The following is a 20,510-nucleotide window of genomic DNA, read 5'->3' on the forward strand; positions in this document are numbered from 1 at the left end:
AGCATGGCCCACTTGCCTTGGGCATACAGCAAAACTTGGCATAGGCATCTCAGTAGTCTCATCGTCAAATGTTGTGGCTTAGGTGTTGAGAAAGCTTCTTCCTGATAGAGAAACACTGGGGTTCTTCTGTAATGGAAGGAAAGGGGTGCATTGCTAGGTGTGGAGTGCCACAGAGGCGTTGAGTGAGTGTGTAAAGAGCAGATGAAGTCCTGATGTGTATTGTTTGACAGGGGCACGGCCATGTCAAAGACCAATTCCTCAGACCCGTGGGAGTGGCAGATTCCACCCCTAGGATGAGGCTCCAAGGGATGCAAAAGTTTTCCTCTGGTCCGAATGCAAATGCTGACAGTGTGTACAAGTAGACCAGTTGATTAACGTGGACAAGAAACAGCAACACAACTTCCTCCTCCTGGATGCTTATACCCCGAGATTGCTTGCCTATAGAGACTTCTTACTAAGACGAGCTACATTCCCTCCCTAGGCTGCACATAAACATGCTGAGGTTCCAGGTTGCCGTGTGGAGTTGGTGCCATTCCATCAGTGGGCAGAGCCCAGCTGACCCCAGCTTTTCTGTATGCGTGTTATGTTTGTCCTCTTACTGTTCTCTTGTTGCACCCGTAGTCAAGTTTCCAGGCCTAAGCCATGCTGGATGCGGAAGCTAGAGGCCTTGACTTATTGGGAATGATCACATTTAAAGTGACCAATTTATTTTTGCCACCGTCTTCAATATTACGTTATCTAAATAGCTTTAGAATTTCTTTCCTATTTAGTTTTCTAGTCAGTGGTGGATTTAGTGTTAGAGGTCATTAGACATAAAGGCCATAGTTACTCTGTATATCTTTGTGTGCTAGAGGAAAATACAGAATCCAGTCTTCCATGTAGCCAATTATGTGAATGACTATTATGCATCATGAGTTGTAGTGCATTCAAATGTGAGACTACGCTGTATTTGGCCACAGGCTGTTGAAAGTCATGTGAATGGAAACACTCTAACTCAGTTTTCTAGAAAAATAAATCTGCCATGACTAAGGGTATCTCAAGGCAGACAGAAAAGCAGCATTCCCCCCCCCCCCCATTTTTCACCAAGAAGACAGACAGTAGACCTAGTGTGCACACTGACAAACACTGTTTTCCTCCTGTAATTATTGAGTGTGAGTGTTCACTTGCAAGACGGGATCTTCTGGGAAGAGCAGCTCCAGCGTTAGTGGAGCTTCATGGCTTTTGTCTCCTCTTGCAGCAGTTTGAGTAAATGAGGCAGAGTCAGTGAGCTTGTCGGAGACGCTATGCATGGATGGAGCTAGATACAGGTTGAGCTTGCATCTATGGGGAGCTCCTAGGCTTGGCGATGACTGACGTCGGGAACTGAACGGGTGCTAAGTGACCTGTATCAACTGAGAGAGGGGTTGTGAACCGCAGACAGGATAGGTGGGTGTTTTCTATGGTTGGTCCTGATATTTACCAGCCATGCTAATTATGGCTTGTCTCTTTCTCTTCCTGAGCCTCCATTTTTTCTTAAAGAAAGTGCAGAGGGCCATATCTCCTCTACTTCCCTCAGTGAGTGACTGTGAGGATGAGACTGAGATGAGTGACTTTTGTGAAAGTACTCTACTTGTCTATAAAGTCCTATGTAAGGATGAACCACTGTTTCCATTAGTGGACAATGACCACTCCTCCACCGCTGTGACTAAGGGACAAAAATTGCCCTGGATACCCACTGTGTTCCTTGGAGTCTTCCTAAAAGCATAAATTGCAATGGAGATGATTCTTTTTCCTTGCATTGCTTTTTTGATTTGAACAATCCCAGCTCTATGTGGAGTCTTGAGTATGGTCCCAGGATCCGATGCCACCAGAGTACTCATTTCTCTTTGTCTGGGAACTCACTGACTCCTAGGTGTGAGCTCTGCTTAGGCTCCCACTTGCCTCAGTATTCAGAAGCCAGTCTCTTGTTTCACCATGAGTCCACAGAATCCAAAGACCAGTCAGGGAGAAAAATGGGTCTCCAAGGCAGCCGTGGTCACTCCTTCATTTCCTGGAGCTTTGTGGTAGAGACTGCATGTTTCTTCATGGCTGGGCACAAGTTGACATAATGGCTGAGGTATTTGAAGTATTCTGATCTCCCTTTCGCTTTCTTTTAGGATCTTATTCTGTCACCCCTCCCTCACTGCAGAGCCTGAACTGTCTCATTTTCCCAGAACTCCTCATTGGGATGACCAGCTTGTTCCAGTACAAACCTCTGTGATGATGGAAGTATTCTAGATGTTCCCTGTCCAATAAAATGATCACTAAGCACATGTAGCTACTGAACATTTGAAACGGATTATATATAACTGATGAGCTGAATCTTCAATTTTTAATTTCAATGGACTACATGTAAATCGGCATATGTGGCTAGTGGCATGGGATTTGATGGCCAGTGTACTCAGTTTCTCTACTATGACCATAATTAGTCTCCCCTAGGTTCCAATCCATAGCCTTCTCAGAGAAGCACAAGAAAGTCCATCTCATAAACCAAGTGCTAGGCAGAAATTAAGGTCCTAATCCTCATAGGCAACTGTGTAGCTCTTTTTCCTTTCTCTTGTCTTGTGGATCGAACCCAGTGCCTCACACAGACTAAGCAAGAGCTCTACCAGTCAGCTACATGTCTACATGCCAAGACTAGCACACAGGTTTTGAACAACACCATGCTTTAGTCAAAGTAGAAGCCCAAGTGGCTAGAATTGGGGAAGGTAGCAGAAAAGTGTGATATGTAAAAAGATGATGGGTAAAGACTTTTTCATGCACATCAAAGTATGCCTGATAGATGGCATATCCCCCCCCCCCAACCCCCAGTGCTCTGGGATGCTTCTAAGCTCCTTTGTCTCTCACAAATCTGGCAAGATTTAAGGTCACAAGTATATGGGTAGGAGCTAGGAAAGAATTGGAATGGGCAGATCCTGGAGGATGCCAGAGTTCTTGCAAAAGAATGTAAGGTGCCAAGTAGGTTGGTGCTTTGTTCCGCCTTGCTATGGAATGAATCACAACCATGGGGACATAACTGAAAAGCTGGAGATGAGAAAGCAGCTTACAGAGCTCACAATGGACCATGGTATTTTTGTTAGGCTGTTGAACAAGAGTTGAAGTCCAGCTCTTAATCTGAGTCCCAGCCTTTCAGGGGAGTATTCATGAACGTTGGTTCCTGGATGTTCTTTTCATATTGAAACTGGACTGTGTTGTTGTGTGTCTTGGCTTGTCTTAAAACGGCCTTCAAGTTCCTGCCTGTGTTTTCACTGGTACACACTGGCATCAGAATAATTTTTGCATGTCAATTCCAGGTTGGGTAAAGGGTGGAGGACATGGGGCTAGGATTGATGCTACAGAAGGTCAACTGATAGGATAAAAGGGTCCTGGGGGGCACTTGGAGATGAGCAAGCAGAGATCATACCAATGTTTGTGTTTTGGGATTTGCTCTTAGGGCCCCACTCTCCTGTTCTAACCGTAGACACATCTGCTACCAACACTTCACCTGTTCTGCACTGCTTGGAGTGGAAAAAATGAATTTTAATTAAGCCACTGTTTAGACTCTATGTTTTCCTGCTTAAAAAATTCATAAAGTCAGTAAGAGACAATTTTTTTTACACAATAAGTAAGTATATATAAAGTTAAAAAAAGGAATTAACAGAGAATTCTCTGTGTGTTTGCAATACAGTTCAGACTCCAGTTTTCTGTACTTGTCTTCCTGGGGAAAGATTAATACAGTGTTTAGTATAACCTTGTTGTCTCCCAATTTGTCTACCTTTTGAGTAGTACAGACCATGTGAAATCAAGGGACAGAGCTCAGAATGGAGGAAGGTATGCATAGAACTTTAGCTGGATTGATTCATCAGTCCTTATGCTCATGGACCATCCAGGGAAGGACATTCATGTCACAGGGATCTCTTGTACCCAAAGTGTCTGGATGACTTATGGTATCCTTTCTGTAGACATTTCCTAATGTCCACTCTGCACACTATGAATTTCAGTCCATTTAAATGAAAAGACAGAAGGTCCTGCCAGGGCTGAGGTAACTTAGAGAAGTTGTTTTTGATAAAAGGATTTTGTTCCACGTAGGAGACATCTGGCAATGTCTGAACACATTACAGTCACTACCCAGGGTGGGTGATTTTGTCCTTCCCAGGACCTTAAGCAATGTTTTGACACTGTCAAAGCAATGAAGCTGGGGAGGGAGTGGGTTTATACTCTGATGTTGCTAAGTTTACTACCATACAGAGAGCTGTCTCCGTGACAAACAATATATTCTTTGATCAGAAGGTCTTGACAATGTTTGAGAAACCTTGGTCCAAGAGACAGGCAAGACTTCACTGGAGTGAGGGGTGGCTCACAAAGGGATACCTCCATGTCACTGTTGGAAGAGTTGTAAACCCCCGAGAGGTGGCTCAAAGAAATTTCAGAAACTTTTCACTTAGAACTTTCTTCAGGCATTAACTTAGTCAATTTCCTATCCTAATGATGTTTTTCACTTTCCCTGGAAGGGAAGGAAAGAAAGGCCTCAGAGTTACACAAGCAGCCCTCTATTTCCTTAAGTAGTCTAGATCTTTGACTGTAGCATATGCAGAGGCAATCTGTGTAGATGATTTCTCCATGGCCTATTTGCTGACAGGTCCTGGTTCCCAGGACTTCCTTGCTGTTAGTAGATGGAGAAGATTCAGAGATTGCCGTGTATGAGTATTGTCACATAGGCTGGGATGGAGCAGGTCCAAGGCGTGACAATATGAAGGAGGCCAAGACAAGGCTCAGAAAGTGGTGGCAGAATTTGTACTGAACTGGTTGGAAAAATAAAAGCAGAGGCAGTATTTCTCTTTCTGATTATAGAAGTAACACAGACATTGTCAAAAAAATCTCCCAAGTACAGAAAACTGTAAAGAGGAAATAAAAATCTCCTAATTGCACTATTAGGGGATATCAACCATGAAAAGCGTTTGAGAAAAACAAGGAAAAGAGATGAACATCAGGTTCTCTGAGACAATGAGCTAGGGAGATTGGAGATGTTTTTTGAGGACAGCAGAGTGCCCTGTATGAGTGAACATCAATGGGTTGAGATGATGTTCTTTGAGAATCAAGGTAGCTGGGTCCCGGTCCTTGCCAGGATGAGATGGACAATGGAAGGCAATCAGCTGGGCACTAGATCAAGCCCTTCTTACCTTCAGGGCTCACGTGCAAAGCATCTGTGGTGCTCACCTTCACAGACAGACGTGTCCGTTAGCTGAAAGAGAAGATGACTCATGTTAGTTCAAGTGCGACGAAGCAGGATATTTGTCATTTCCAGCTTCCTGTGCCACATAGCAAGGCTAAACACCCTCACTTATAATAGCTCTCATTTTCTGGACTTAGTTTTTTGGCAACTTCATTATGAAGTAATACCAATCTTAGACAAAAGTTGCAAAAATAAATTTCATCTATTGCACCCAGATATCCTAATTATTAATATGTTATTCATCATCCTGTGTCTTTTATGCATAAAAATTACTTTTTCCCCCAAGTCCAAGACTGGAGAGCAAGTCATAGTCATGATGCCTCCTTTGTCCTAGTTATATTGAGTTATTGAGAATAGGACATTCTTTTTTTTATAAACAATGTGATTAAGTCAGAAGATAACCATTGATTCAGTATTGCTATCTAATCTACAGCTCATAGTCCATCTAGCCCAATGGGGTTAAATTATAAGGAGTTTGATACTGGAAGTCCTAGATGGTATTTACTGATGAATCCCGACACGGCCTTGGTCAAGTTAGATTTGTCCACTTTTACTTGAAGCTTAGATTGGATTCTCCCTTGGTGAGTCAAAAACGCTTTGGCAGGAGAAGGCTGCCAAATGGTAAGAAATGGGTTGTTCACTGAAATGCAGGGTGAAGCCTTGCGTCTCTTATGATACACCCTCTAGGAGTCACGGCCCCAACCTTATCCAGCTAGTCTTCCTGACTCTAGGCTTCTGTACGAAATCCCAGACTTTTGCTTCTGATTGGCCAGGGTTTAAGGGACACACGGTTGATAACTGCTGGAAATGCAGTTCTCAGGAAGAAACTCGTTCAACATTTCAATACAAAACAGGTCTGTATATGCCAGAAGGTACTTTTTCAACCTGGCTTTTAGGGCTGGGAAGATTGCTCAGTAGGAAAAGTACCTGCCATGTGATTATAAGACTGGATTTCAAACCTGCAGCACTCACATAGATGCTGGGGAGGCATGGTGGTCTATCTATGATCCCAGCAAACATGGAAGGTGGAGACTGGATCCCTGTAGCAAGCCAGCTGCCTAGATCAGCCAAATCTAGCTAGATTAGGTTGATTCACTTGAATTCTGGGTTCAAGTGAATGACCCTGCCTTAATATATAAGGTGTAGAGAGCGGCAGGAAGTCACTAGACATCAACTTCTGGTCTCCACATGAGTATGTACCTGCATATATACAAACACACACACACACACACACACACACACACACACACACACACACACACACACACGGATCACATACACATGTAAAAAAATAACCAACCCCTCTCCCCCAAACTGATTTTTATTTATGGACATAAATTCAAAATTATTGTCCAGTTTAGTCTCACAATCCCATGTGAAAGCCAACTGGCTAGTGGAAACAGCCAAAAAAAGGCTTTCCAATAATTTCTAAGCATTCAAATGCTAGAATTCTAGGAATCATCCCTTGAAGAAGCTAGCTAGTGCTGAACGTTCTTCATGTCTCTTCAACTAACAGAGGAGGAAGTGACCGGCTGGAGACCCATGGTGGCCACCAGTGTCTTCATAACTCTGAAACCCTCACAACACAGTCAATACTTTGTCAACACTGCTGCTTTGATTAGGCAGCTGATTTGTGTTTGCAATCAAAGCCGGTGATATGATGAAAGCTATTTGAGCAAAAGACGTTCATCCACAAGGTAATGTGGAGTCTGGTGAACCCACAGCTTGTGACACAGATGTCAGAGGGCAGGTTTCCTAGAAGTAAGTCACCAAATTTTCTCCATAAGGTACAGCAACACCACATTTTCATTTTAAAAACTCTTAAATATTCTAGAGTGCATTTTATGTTCTGGGAACTATTTTAGCTCTCTTCACTAATGTCCTAGCTCTGCTCAGAACAGCCCCAGCTCCTCTCTGTTCCCACTCAAATTAAATCTATACTCTGTGTATACTCTTGTTGGAAACCCCGAGGGGTTAGCTGAGGCTGGAGAAGGGCACAGAGGCAGCAGGACATAGGTCAGAGGCTGCATTCAGATGGACAGATTGAAATACAATATAGTAGTAATGAGGGCTTTAGAGCACAGGGGCATCAAGGGAAGTGTAGTTTCAGCAGCGCCCAAAAGTGTTTATTGAATGGTGGGTCTTGGGCTTTTATTGTTTGCTCTTCTATTATTCATTAGCGTGCATCAAATGTCTGGCATGTCACTTAACTCTGGCCAGTCTCTGTCCTTGCTCCCACATTTATTCTAATCCTGTTCTGGGCTTGATGGTTCTGCCTGCTGGGCTCCCATGCCTTCATCTTCAGGGAGAGTTCAACTGCATCAGGCAGAGGATGGGAAATGGGCATGTCAGTATACTCTTTCCTTACACATCTACCTTTCCATGTTCCATTACAACATGACTCAGTTGTAATGGTGATATGTCTCTCTAGGCACATTATTCAGTTGAGTAGCCTTTCCTCTATAACCCTATCACTGAGCTCCACAAAATCACTCTTGCTCATTTCTTTGTGTGTAGAAGAGTGATGAGTTTTCCTTATTCTCTCAGCTTTACCCACAAGAACACTACATAGTCTCATTGCCCTCTCTTAAAAGCCTGGCTTATCTGTTACTGTATGACCCTGATGGGAATAAAATTCAGAAAGTTCCCTTCAATTTCTATTTCATGGAATAATTTGAGGAGTATTGGTGTTGGTTCTTCATTGAAGGCCTGGTAGAATTCTGCACTGAGTCCATCTGGCCTTGGACTTTTTTTCAGTTGGGAGATTTTTTAATTACTGTTTCTCTTGCATTAGGGATATGTATATAGGGAGGATTAGTGTCTAGAATATATGAAGAACTAAAAATTTCAACATCAATAAAACAAATAACCCAATAAAAACATGGGATACAGAAATAAAAAGAGAGGCCTCAAAAGATGAAATGCAAAGGACTGAGAAACTACTTTGAAACTTCATCTTATGCCAGTCAAGATGGCCAAGATAAATAAAACAAATGGCATCAGATGCTGTATGGAGATAGGAAAATACTTATTCATTGCTGGTAGGAATGGAAACTTGTACAGCCACTATGGGAATCAGTATGGAGGCTCCTCAAAAAGAGGAAAACTGATCTACCTCAAGACCCAGCTATGCAACTCTTGGGCATAAACACAAAAGATTCTACATTTTACTATAGAGATGCTTGCTCATCCATGTTCATTGCTGCTCTATTCATAATAGCCAGAAATTGGAAATAGCCTAGAAGTCCACCAACTGGTGGATAGACAATATAAATGTAGTACATTTATACAATGAAATATTATTCAGCTGTTAAGAAAAATGAAATTATGAAATTTGCAGGTAAACGGATGGACTAGAAACAATGATCCTGAGTGAGGTAACTGAGACTCAGAAAGAAAAATATTGCATGTTTTCTCTTGTATGTGGCTGCGTTTCAGTCAGAATAAACACCAAAGTTAAAAAGCTGGCAAGGGGCTAGGGTGGAGGATGAGGTAATCTTCCAAGTACCAAGGATAGGGGAAAATGCGTTGTTATACAGTGATGAAGGAGAAATTAGAATAAGAGGATTAAATGGGGAGGGAGATAGGTGGGCAGGGTAGAGGAAGGAATATGGGAAGAGATAATTAGCACTAAAAGTCTTTTGAAAAGCCACACAAAACCTACTGCTGTGGAAGCTCCCTAAAATATATACATATATAAATGGAATTTAAATGGAGTTACCATATAATGGGGGAGACAATGTCCCAAAGGGATATCATATGCTACCAAATAAAATCTATAACCAGGAATCGGTTATATCTTTTTGAGTCATTGGCCAAAGCAGCCCCACAGACCACTCCCAAACATGATAAGCTGTTGTCAATGATATTGGTTACCATCCCCAACCTGATTGCAATACACTATTACTAAAGACACCATATACTTTTAGCATCGAACATGGAGAAATCAAGCTGGTGCTCAACTAGAACTTTCACCTCTCTTGACTGACTTTCGAAGGGCTGGAAGGTATTATAGATGCTACCAGAGGAGAAAAGTAACTATCAGTATCACCCAGCTCTGATCCCTGAGAGCTGTAATAACAATCTGTCTGCAAGGTATATCCACTGGTACAACAGTAGCATGAATGTTACTGGAGTAACAAATCACCTTTTCATAAGATGTAAGGCCTGCTCTATGAGATAGAACCCATGCCTGGCACTGTTAATGAGGTCAAGAACCTGAGACTAGATTGGTCATAGGCCTAGGGGGAAGCCTAAATGAACATAGTAATAAAATTATTCCCAGTGGCATATTATTATATCTATAGATCAGTGCACCATAGAACCCTCATCAGAGAACTCCTTTCATTAGATGATAATTAACTTGGAGACTCACAACTGGACAGTGTGTATAAAGTGAGAGACTTCAAAGCACTCAGCCCTAAATGGAATGTCTATATAACACCACCCCTCTCAAAGATCAGGGGTTGATGTGCAAGAGGAGGCAGAATTTAAATGCCATAGGTGGTGGATGAGTCCAAGGAAACAGCATTTTCCAGATGTAACAAGATTGATGCACATGTGAATTCACAGAGATCGTGAGAATATGCACAAGACCTGAACACATGCAAACAGGACAAAATCAAAGTATGGAGAAAGAAAAATGGTCACAAAGTCCCACTCCCAACAAAAAGATATTTGCGATTGATAGTTATTGGGAAAGGGAAAATCACTTCTTTTCATGCAGTGACACTGAGCATATCCACCACACTCTAGGGCATGCCTCATGCTCAGGAATAGTTGGACAACACTAAATGGGCTCCATGTTCTCTTTATTATTTTGTTGTGTGTGCTTTTTTTATTAAAGCAAGAGAAAGAAGATGAAGCAGAGTAGATAGAAAAGGGGAGTACAGGGAGGAGTTGGGGAAATAATATGACAAAAGTACATTGAATAAATTTAAAAAATCCAACCATCTGTTATCTCCAGGAAACAATGAATGCAGCACACACACTCTCTTCCTGTCTCCATTTGAGTACTACGTGTTGAAGGCATTAGAAGTAGGGCATGAAACAGAGAGAGGTGACAGTGTGAACTTGGTATTGCCTTTGTTAGCTCCTGTGTTCAATCATTTTGCTTCTCAATATAAAAGGAGACACAGTGCCTGTAAAGGAGAGTCTGCCATGGAGCAAGCAAGTCAAGACTCACTGTTTTGTTCTTTATGTAACCAACAGAAGATGCTGTGCATGGAAATCTCCCACAAGTCAGAGGTTAAAAAGACATCAAGTATTTCTTGTCTACCCAGAGCCGCTGATGTCATTGTAGCTGATGAATCCACCAAAGCCGTGCCTTATCTATTGACATCAGCTCAAGTTTAGGCTTCAGTTGATAAATTTTCAGCTATACTCAGAAAATAAGAGAGGCTTCAAGCATTCTGGCAACAGATCCAGTCACTCATACCAATCTGTAAACATAAGGTCTTGAGGGAAGAAAATGCAAGTCCATCCAAGAAATGATTTGGGGCCCACACTCTTGGTGAGTACCTGTGTCTGAGCTCCACAGACTGAAGCAGAGGCAAGAGATGGGAAGGGGGAAGTGGGGCCGTCAGTCCCACACAGAATTAACACAGAGATAAAACAAGAAAATCCAATGCTTGGTGAAACTCCTTTTTTCTGTTCTTAAGATACATAAACATGAAGAGCGTCAGTTTTATCTCCCAGTTTTGAGTAATAAATCTCAATATTAATGACAACTACAGATTGAAAATTTTGACCCGTATGTGGCAGAGGCAAACCAAAAAAAACCAAAAAACAAAAAACCCTTGGTTAAGGGAATGGGGCCTTGTTGGAACCAAAGGAAAATTCCAAAATCTTCACTGGGCTGATTGAGAGAGAGGGAAAGAGTCAAATAAGGTAAAGTTAGTTCAGATGTCAGGTCCAACAGGCAACAGGCAAGTGCTGACTAGGAATGGAAGACTTGGCCCAAAGGTCAGGGGCTAACTAAACAGTCCAGAGGAGGAAGTAAAGAATCCAGGATTTTGTGTTTTACTGATGCCAGTTCCAAGGGGTTGGTGCAGGTGTGGGTGGCCCAGTTAAAGGCACAGAGTGGGAACTGATTGCAACTCCAGACCTCTTTTCATTAGTGGATAACAAAATGATTTTCAGATTAGTGAGCCTGAGGGCATCAGCATAATCCTATTTTTTAAAAAATGACTAGAAAGCAGAAAGAAAATAATTAGTTAGCATTAATTGACTGCCAGACACTATTTCTAACCACTTGAAGCATGATTTTGTCTAATCTTCATAAGTACATTTGGAGAACCAAGCTTCTTTATAGAGAACTAATTTTAAAAAATGATTAAAACGTAAGTGACATTTTAGAGAGAACCTTTAAAAATTCATTTTGGAACATAAGCCACAGTCAGTTGTTCATTTGTTCAATACATATTTATTCAGCCAATAGTTATTGATTATCTGAAAAATGTGGGGTAATATCTGAGGATCCTCAGGTAAGTAAATTGTCTTCTCTGTTTACTGTCCTCTACTCAACGATCCAACTCTGTACTGGCACATCTACAATAAAACCTTTACACCTAAGGCTTAAATATTGCAAAAGATGGACTGGAAAGATTTTAGGAGCCAGAGGATCAGAATGCCTGCTGCTAGAGAGTATCTTCTAGACATGGCAGGAATGCTCCTCCTGTGAAATATCAACCGTGTGGTTGCCTAAAGAAGGCCTATGTAATGACAAGATCAGTCTACATGCCAATGTGGGTAGGAGAAATTTCACAAGGCTCCACTCTAGATGAAAAGCTTCATGGCAGCAGTCAATGGCTGTTTAGAGAAAAATCAGACTTCTCTAGGGAGGTGCCCCTGATAGGTTATTCAATTGGTCAGCCATAAATATATGTCCATAAAAGTAACACTAAACAGGCTCAGGAGGGTGTGTACAAACACATATGCATATATGTGTAACAATAATTATAGAAGAAGAGGTCATGGACCTTAGAGGGAGTAGGGGTGTGGGAAGAATTGAAGGAAGGAAAAGAGAGGGAGGAAATGATGTAAATACATTACTAATGTATGCATTTTTCAAATAATTTTTTAAATTAAAACATTATGTTTAGAAGAATTATATGAGCTGGATGCAATTTATCAGAGGAAAAGGACTGAAGACTAGAAGTAGCTTAAGGTGGGAAGATAATGTGTTCTTCTCACGAATTTTGGGTGTTGTCCTGAGGTCATTCAAAATGGCTATCACCACTAGGAGAATATATTCAAAGGCATGAGAAGATAGAGTGCACTCTCTGCCTTATTTTTTACAGTTCTAGAGACTGGGAAGTCCAGGCCAGACACTCTCTCCCCCAGCCAGTGAAATCCCTATGGCTGTATCATCCAATGGTGGAAGGAGAGAGTTCAAGACAATGCATGTCAAAGAATACGAGAAAGAGGAGAGGGTTCATGCTAGAGAGTGAACAAGAAAGGAACAGAACTTGTTTTTATAAGCAAGCTTTTGTGAGGGATGGCCTAATTGCTTCTTAGGTTCTATTCTCTGCCTCGTAACACAGATACACCGAGAATTAATTACCCATCATTTGAGCTTTTGGGGACACATCCAATTCATTGTGCCCTCAAACAAGTGAAAATTACATGGAGGCAGATCTGGGTTCAAAAAACTTTAATGCAGTATTTTGCTGGACATCCAACTTGTCTGCTACTGGGCAGAACTCGAACAACTTCTTAACTGGGCAGAATGACATTTTTATCATTATGGTGATTCAGGAAGATAAGGACCACTCTGAGACCTTGTCACTGTAGATGTGTATGTAGAGATGCATGGACTCTTACAGAGGGCTTGGACTGTATAAACAGAAGTCATAAGTAGATGTTCAGCTCTTGGAGTGCTCTGCTTCTAGGGTACTGGAGAGACTTACAATCTAATCTGCACTTAGAACTTTTACTCCAAAATTTAGGTATTTTTGCAATAATAGTGCTGGGGAAAATTCATGGTTCTTTCCAGCTACTTACATCTAGTCCAAATTCTTAAATTCCTTTCATTCCAAGAAATTCTTTGTGTGGATTCTTGACAAAGTACCTACCCATCCTATCTCCTGTTTTTGGTACTTGTCATGTCTTCCTGCCATTTTTTTTAACATTAAAAAAAAATTGTACCAGGTGGTGGTGGTATACATTTTTAATTCCAGCACTTGGGAGGCAGAGGCAGGCAGATCTCTCAGTCTGAGGCCAGTTGAGTCTACATGGAGAGTTCCAGGACAGCTAGAGGTACACAGAGAAATCCTGTCTGGAAAAACAAAACTAAATAAAATGTTTTTTTGCAATTATAAGATAATTGCATCATTTCCCCTTCCTCTGCCTTCCTCCCACCCCTCCCATGTAAACCCCATCGCTTTTCAAATTCATGGTCTCCTTTTCTTTAATTGTTGCTACACATCCTACTCTTGATAAACATTAAGATGGGAATTTCTTTGGAAACCAGATTTGAAAATGAAGTTGGAGCATCACACTGTAACTCAAATAAGTCTTCCCAGCCTGCACATTGTCCGAGCTACAGCGGCATATTTGAGCAAAGCTTTCCACATGCTAGCTTTACCAGGAGCATCTAGACAAATTGGTATTCTCTAAAGCTGGTGACTTTAATGAGAGAAGGGGTGTTGGAAGTGTTTTGTAACAGGGAAATACCAAAAGGGTCATACATTTTCTTATTGTTATAACCTGCCCAAATGGCAGAACTGGTTATTATGGAGTCATGTAGGAAGTAGATTGTTTTAAATTCTTTTGAGGATGAATGTAAAGTAAATAAGGAGTAATGCTGATGATATTTAGAAAGAACCAAAGTCCAGGTAGCCTTGAATGACCAACAGGGAATGTCATAATCTACAGCTGGAGTTTATAAACAAGAGAGTAGCTAAACAACTTAAAATTAGGGGGGGTTGTTCTGGTTCAGTGAATAAGTGCAGCATGAATGTGGTTCTTTGGAAACTGGCCAGTGGTCATCTTAACCAGGGTGGCCATGGGTTGGGCATGGTAATGAGGTGACCACTAGCAGTGGACCTGAACAGAATGGCTTTCTGTTTATGTTAGCTGAGAGGCCCTCAGTGTCAGTCCAGTTCTCAGATGAAGGGAGGAGCATTTACAAGCTAGGGCTATGCGACTAATGTGGAGACAGCAGAAAAACTAGCAAGAAGAAAACAGCCTCTGAGTGACAAACACATATTTTTCCAGAAATCTCAAGGAATCGGTTTAAAAACTTCGGAGGACTGAGGCTGCAACTCATTGGTCCAGCGCGTGCTTAGTGTGCGTGAGGTACTGGATCCCATCTCCAGATGCAGGAAATCCTAACCTCGAAGAAAATTAATTCCCCATTGATTGCAATATTAAAACTGTTCTTTTTTTTTTTTTTGGTTTTTCGAGACAGGATTTCTCTGTGTAGCTTTGCGCCTTTTCCTGGATCTCACTCTGTAGACCAGGCTGGCCTTGAACTCACAGAGATCCGCCTGGCTCTGCCTCCCAAGTGCTGGGATTAAAGGCGTGCGCCACCAACGCCCGGCTTAAAACTGTTCTTAAGTATTACCTTTGTCCTGTTCTTTAAATCACCATGAGGCTTATAAAGAGTTACCGTTTTAAAAGTTGGAAGTCACTAAATACCATACTCGAGGAAAGAACATACTCTTATAATTAATACAGAGAATTGTTGTGGTCATGGTGATCTGAACTGAGAACATCCCATCTTTACCTGGAAATATAAGAGAGTAAATATTTCTCAGTCTTAGTATCCAAGGTTTAGGATTATTTAGGATTAGTAGCCAAAAAGTTTTCATCTTTTATGCTGTGTAATAAGGGAGCCTGTTTAGGAGGGACTGCTGGTGGGGAGATCTGCTTTCACTTCCTTACTACTTCTGTCCCATTTAGGGACCATCTAAGTGTTATTTCTTTAGGGCCCTTGAAAGGATTTATGTCTCTTGGGGCAACAGTTAAGGATCAACTTGGAGCAGTCAATGAGTAGCTTGCATCAAGGCTGACTTCCCTTTCTCAGTCTAGCTGTTTATTTCACTGATTGATGTTGCCTTTTGAAGGGGTAGTTGAACTTATGGTATGATAAGCTGTTCTTTGGTTTGCTCTTTTATATTCCAGGTTAATTCAAAAGTGCTGCTGATGAATGAGAATGACAGTGGTGGTTTTCTTATACCACTAAGTCAAGACTTGAAATAACAGGGGCACAACACCAACTCCTTGGCTGGTAGAAATGAAGCAATGTACTCAGGGTGCTGGGGTTTTTTCCTTTTTGCCTGTGAGTGCTGGGTACAGTTACTAAGAGTCCTTATAAACTAGGGGTCCCGTTCCTCCATGCTGGAGAGATAGAGCAGCAAATTTGCTTTGCTTTGAGGTGTTTTCCGTCTCAAGCCTGTTTCAAAAACTTTGTTCCAGGTTCTTATTTCTTATTTTTCCTCAGGGGTTTTTGTGGCATCATTTCCTAAAGTGGTGCAACTGAACCAACCATTTTATTAAAATAGAAAGAAACCCAAAGGTTTCGTTTTCTTTGAGCATGTTGTAGTTTTATTCCAGTTATGGAATGCTGGCTAGCCTGATGTGTCATATGCAGTCAGCATGGTCCAGTGGATGTGTATAGGGTATGACTCCATCTGAAAGCTGTGTGACTATAACCTGCACCACTTTACAGCCATGTGACCTTGAGTAAGGCAGTAGTTCCTTAATCTTTAAAGTAGGAATGCACATAATCATCTCTTTGTATTGTTGTGAGATTTGTTGCATAATCCACAAGAAACTGAAGTAATGAATACACATCAATGATCTTATTCATAATCATGGATAGCACATTTATCAAGCACCAGGAATTATAGAAGCTAGGAAGTAGGAACTAAGTTATGTTCATTTGATGATGAGAACAAGAGAACAACAGGTTAAGTACTATTTAATACTCTAAAGACAAGAAACAGCCATACTAGTTTTCTAGGACTTTCAGCTGGCCACTGTTGTCCACATACAAATGATAGACATGAAGGGCTTTGTCATCTTAAGAAAGAACATCTTGAATAGGGTACTGGGAGAATCCTAAGACCTTTAAAAACCTCTTTGATCCACATATCTCTTCTTTTCTGTGTCACCCCATTTATAATCAGCCTGTGAGAAGATGAAGCCAAAATTACAGACAGCATTATGTAGTTAGTAGATCCTGATAGACAACTGTGGAGCCTGGCAGAACACCCAGCCACAGGCATTTCAGCTGGGCACACAAAGGCAGCTTCTGGATCCCACATACCTGCCAATTAAATAAAAGCAAACCCAAATCTCTCTGTACATTATAGAAATATTTCAAGGGAAAAAGAAGAGTCATCTAAGACCCTTCAATTAAGATAGCTGAAAATCACAGATATAACTATCAAAATCTTATTCATGCTATTATTAGGTAAACACTTGTAAACACTCACTCTTCACATAAAAAGAAATTATTTTTGCTAGTGTCAGCATGGCACAGAAGAAAACAATCATATAGACCAGTAGAATTAAGGATCTGAAATAAACCCACGTAGCTACAGTTGTCTAATTATTGACAAAGTTGTTAATAGAGAGAGCCAGTCTCTGTAGCAAATGGTGCTGGTGAAACGATATTCACATGGAGAGGAAGGAAAGTAGATCTGCATTTCCCATTACGCATAAAAATCAATTCAAAATGGATCAAGACTTTAACATGTAGCTTGAATATTGAATTTATTGTAGAAAATATAGGGGAAATATTTCAAGATCTGGGCAGAGGAAGAAACTTATGGGGCAAAAAAGGAAAGTGGTTTAGTGATTATCACAGACTGGGCATTATACTAACGAAAATGGGGATAGCAGGGGAATGAATTGTGGCTTCTAATATACACATTTTGACTTGGTAAATATGTCCTGAAATTAGATTGCATTGACAGTTGTGTAAGTCTGTATATACATAAAACCCATAGAAGTATATATTTTAAACATGAACTTTAAGACATGTGCATTGTATCACAATGAAGCTGTTAGAAAAGTCTCCATTAGGTAATACAATAGGGATCAGGAAAAGAAACTGGGGTGTGTAGGAGAGAGGAGTGGAGGTGATTGTGATCAAGATAGTTGATGCACAAATATGAGAATATCACAAATCCATGGTTTCTCAACAATAAAAAGTAAAAAGTGAAGGGAACGTGAAAACCAGCCTGTCATTTCATTGCTTATTTGCAAATATGGTAACAACTGTCATCCATGTTTAGCAGACCTGTTTTGAATAGACAAGAATAAATAAGAAGCTATTTTGTATAATCACCCTGACCCTGAGACTTCATATTAATCTGGTCCTCACATTCTTACCTTCTAATCTGTCCATCAAGCATTTTCTGGGTGAGAAGTTGGCATCCAAGAGATAAATGGCTCTCTTCTAAGTCCACTTCTTAAGCCAAGTCAAACCTGCCTCCGTTTTTGGTTATTACCAGTTATGGTAGTTTGAACGTAATTGACCTTCATGTGCTCATAGGGAGTGGCACTGTTAGGGGGTGTAGCTTTGTTGGAGTAGGTATGGCCTTGTTGGAGGAAGTGTGTCATTGTGGAGGCAGGCTTTGAGGTCTCATATATGCCCAAGCCATGCCCTGTGTCTTAGACCATTTCCTGTCACATGTGGGTCAAGGTATAGCTTCTTCTCCACTCTTAGCTCCTTCTCCAGCATAATGTCTGCCTGCATGCTGCCATATCCCGCCATGATGATAATGGACTAAACCTCTTAACTGTAAGCGAGCCACCCCAGTTAAATATTTTCCTTTATAAGAGTTGCTGTGGTCATGGTGTCTCTTCACAGCAATAGAAACCCTAATGAAGACAGAAGTATTGTCTTGTTTTCTTTCCTTTACAAGGCAAGGACCCAGGGAGACAAATCAGAGCTGAGTTGACTCAGAGAATGACCTTTTAACTCTGTGACTTCTGATGACAAATGGTGCCAGGGTCACTTGTTAATGAATAAAAAAGCAGAAACTGTCAAGGAAGTAAAGAGGCAGGGTCATGTGCTATCCTTTCTGGATGCTGGTGGTGGGAATTTAGGTAGCAGAAGAATACTATTCCTTTCTTTTTGTTACTGATTTGCTCAGTTTGAAAAATAAACTAGAGTGATGGCAAACTGCATTCTTGGGGTTGAGATGCTTTGCTATGGTGGTCTTCCTGTGTGTTTGTCCCATCAGAATTCATGCTCCCCAAAGCATATGTTAGCGGTGTTTGGAGGTTGGACCTTTGGAGGTGATATAGATTCAATGAGGCTATGAGAGTGATGTCTGCATAGTGGCGGTAGTAGATTTGTAATGTGAGGAAGAGACATGTAAGTCAGCATGATTGTTCTAGCTTGTGCTGCCCTCTGCTGCCTTGGAGGTTTGGGGCATCTCAGAGCATCTCCACCAGTGGGATAATTCTCACCAGATGGTTGGTACCTTTCAGCTTTGGACTTCCCAACCTCCAGACTTGTAAGAAGTGAACTATTTTACTTCATAAAGTGCCCATACTGTGGCATTCAGGCATAGCAATAGAACATGAACTAAGGCATTAATCCCGTTTGTAAATATATTGATTGTTCCATTCATTCTCTGCTCAGCTTTCCACGTCCATACATTAGGTTTTAAGAGAAGGGTCACCAAACAATCATGTGACTCTGACACACCCCTTTTTTTTTCTTGTTTGGCCCAACACAGAGCATTTACATAAATATCAAGATATCAAGCTAGTAAACGTGGGAATGGGCTCAAGCAGCTTCAAGAAAGGAGAGAGCTCTGAAGTCTGAAAAGATTCCAGCTGCTGACCAAATCCACACACTTTATTATTTAGGGGCATGATCATATCTTATAATGGTAATTTTTAATCATTTTAATTCATGTTGATGATTTTTTTTTTTTTTTTGGTTTTTTTTGAGACAGGGTTTCTCTGTGTAGCTTTGCGCCTTTCCTGGATCTCTTGCTGTAGACCAGGCTGGCCTCGAACTCACAGAGATCCGCCTGGCTCTGCCTCCCGAGTGCTGGGATTAAAGGCGTGCGCCACCACCGCCCGGCGATGATTTTTTTTACCCCAGTCTTTTGATACCTACTTTTTCTCCTTCCATCTTTTCCCCATTTGTTTCTCAACTTGCTCTCTGCTAACAACAGAGTAATCTGAGTCTCAGTTTCTTTTCACTTACCCTAGAAAGCATGTAGAGTGTAAAGCATCAGGTGGGGATTGGAATCTGAAAACATGCTTTCCCTGTTATTACTGCAGAGGACCTGGGCCTCATCCAGAAACAACAAATGTACTTTTTTGGCAGATGGAAGTCAGTCCAGAATCTTAAAAACACCAGCCACTTACCCAAGGTATGTCACAAGCCAGTTAAAGATGGGTGCTTTATTAAGGAAGTAGAAGATGAAGGCAAAGGCTTGCCTGCTGGGATTTGGCCCTAGCTCTGAACATCTGCCAATGAGCACTGACCTATTAGCTGACTATCCATTGGTTAACTGACCCTTCAGGCAGATTGATATTTGCCTAGAGATACACAAGGTACTCACTATTGCCCCCTCATTGCGGAAAAACTCAAATAAGAAAAGAATACAACCTCCAACATAATAATTGTATAAAAGGCATTTGGTTGAGTTTGTTGGTTTGGTCTGATTTGGTTTGAAGCTTGCTTTCCTACTGTACCACCAACACAGTTAGATTTAAAGCAACTGGGCTTTCTGTGAATCTCAGAATGAGTCAGATGGAGGGGAGGGGTGAGCACGCCTGTAACGAGTGCAAACTACAGGGGCATGATTAATTCTTTTCAATGGAAGCTCGGGTCTGCTGTCTCTATCTTGATGGCAGAATCTTCTCACTTGGGTTCTGTAGAATGTGCCATATAGAACAGGATGAATTTTTTGTTTGTAAAGAGCCTTGATGTTGTCCCGGAACTTGGGATGTTCTCTGAATCTTTCTTGTCAAATATTACTTCCCAGGTGTTGGAAGATTTTTGCTGACTGGTAGAGGCTGCAGTTTCCTGATGGCCTGACAACTTATCTCAACATCTTGGCAATGTGGGGCTCCCTCCCTCTAGCAGAAATTCCTGCCTCTACCTGACTTTTTCTGGAGAATGTCCCTGGACCTGGAGGACTGACCTTATCTGAAAGCTGTCTCTAAACCAGGTGCCTGTCTTAAAACCAGCTGCCTGGCTTATCTGTAGCTTGAACCCTGGCACAGATTCCTGCTAGAAGCCCTCCTGCACATACGAGGAGCCTTATGATTGGAGCGAGCCTCTTAATGCAAATTA

General features: G+C 41.4%; 1 protein-coding gene across 2 annotated transcripts in view; it reads right to left on the reverse strand.

Annotated features, from left to right (window-relative positions):
• Positions 1-20,510, reverse strand: part of Prlr (prolactin receptor) — a 174,614-nt gene that overhangs the window by 54,424 nt on the left and 99,680 nt on the right. For both annotated transcript variants that reach the window (XM_052743139.1, XM_052743137.1), the window contains exon 2: positions 5,178-5,239. The gene's annotated coding sequence lies outside the window, so the exon portion shown is untranslated. The remainder of the gene's footprint in view (positions 1-5,177; positions 5,240-20,510) is intronic.

Source organism: Peromyscus californicus, unplaced genomic scaffold (assembly GCF_007827085.1).
Source record: "Peromyscus californicus insignis strain IS unplaced genomic scaffold, ASM782708v3 Scaffold_18__1_contigs__length_77618521, whole genome shotgun sequence".
In the NCBI taxonomy this organism is placed as follows: domain Eukaryota; kingdom Metazoa; phylum Chordata; class Mammalia; order Rodentia; family Cricetidae; genus Peromyscus; species Peromyscus californicus.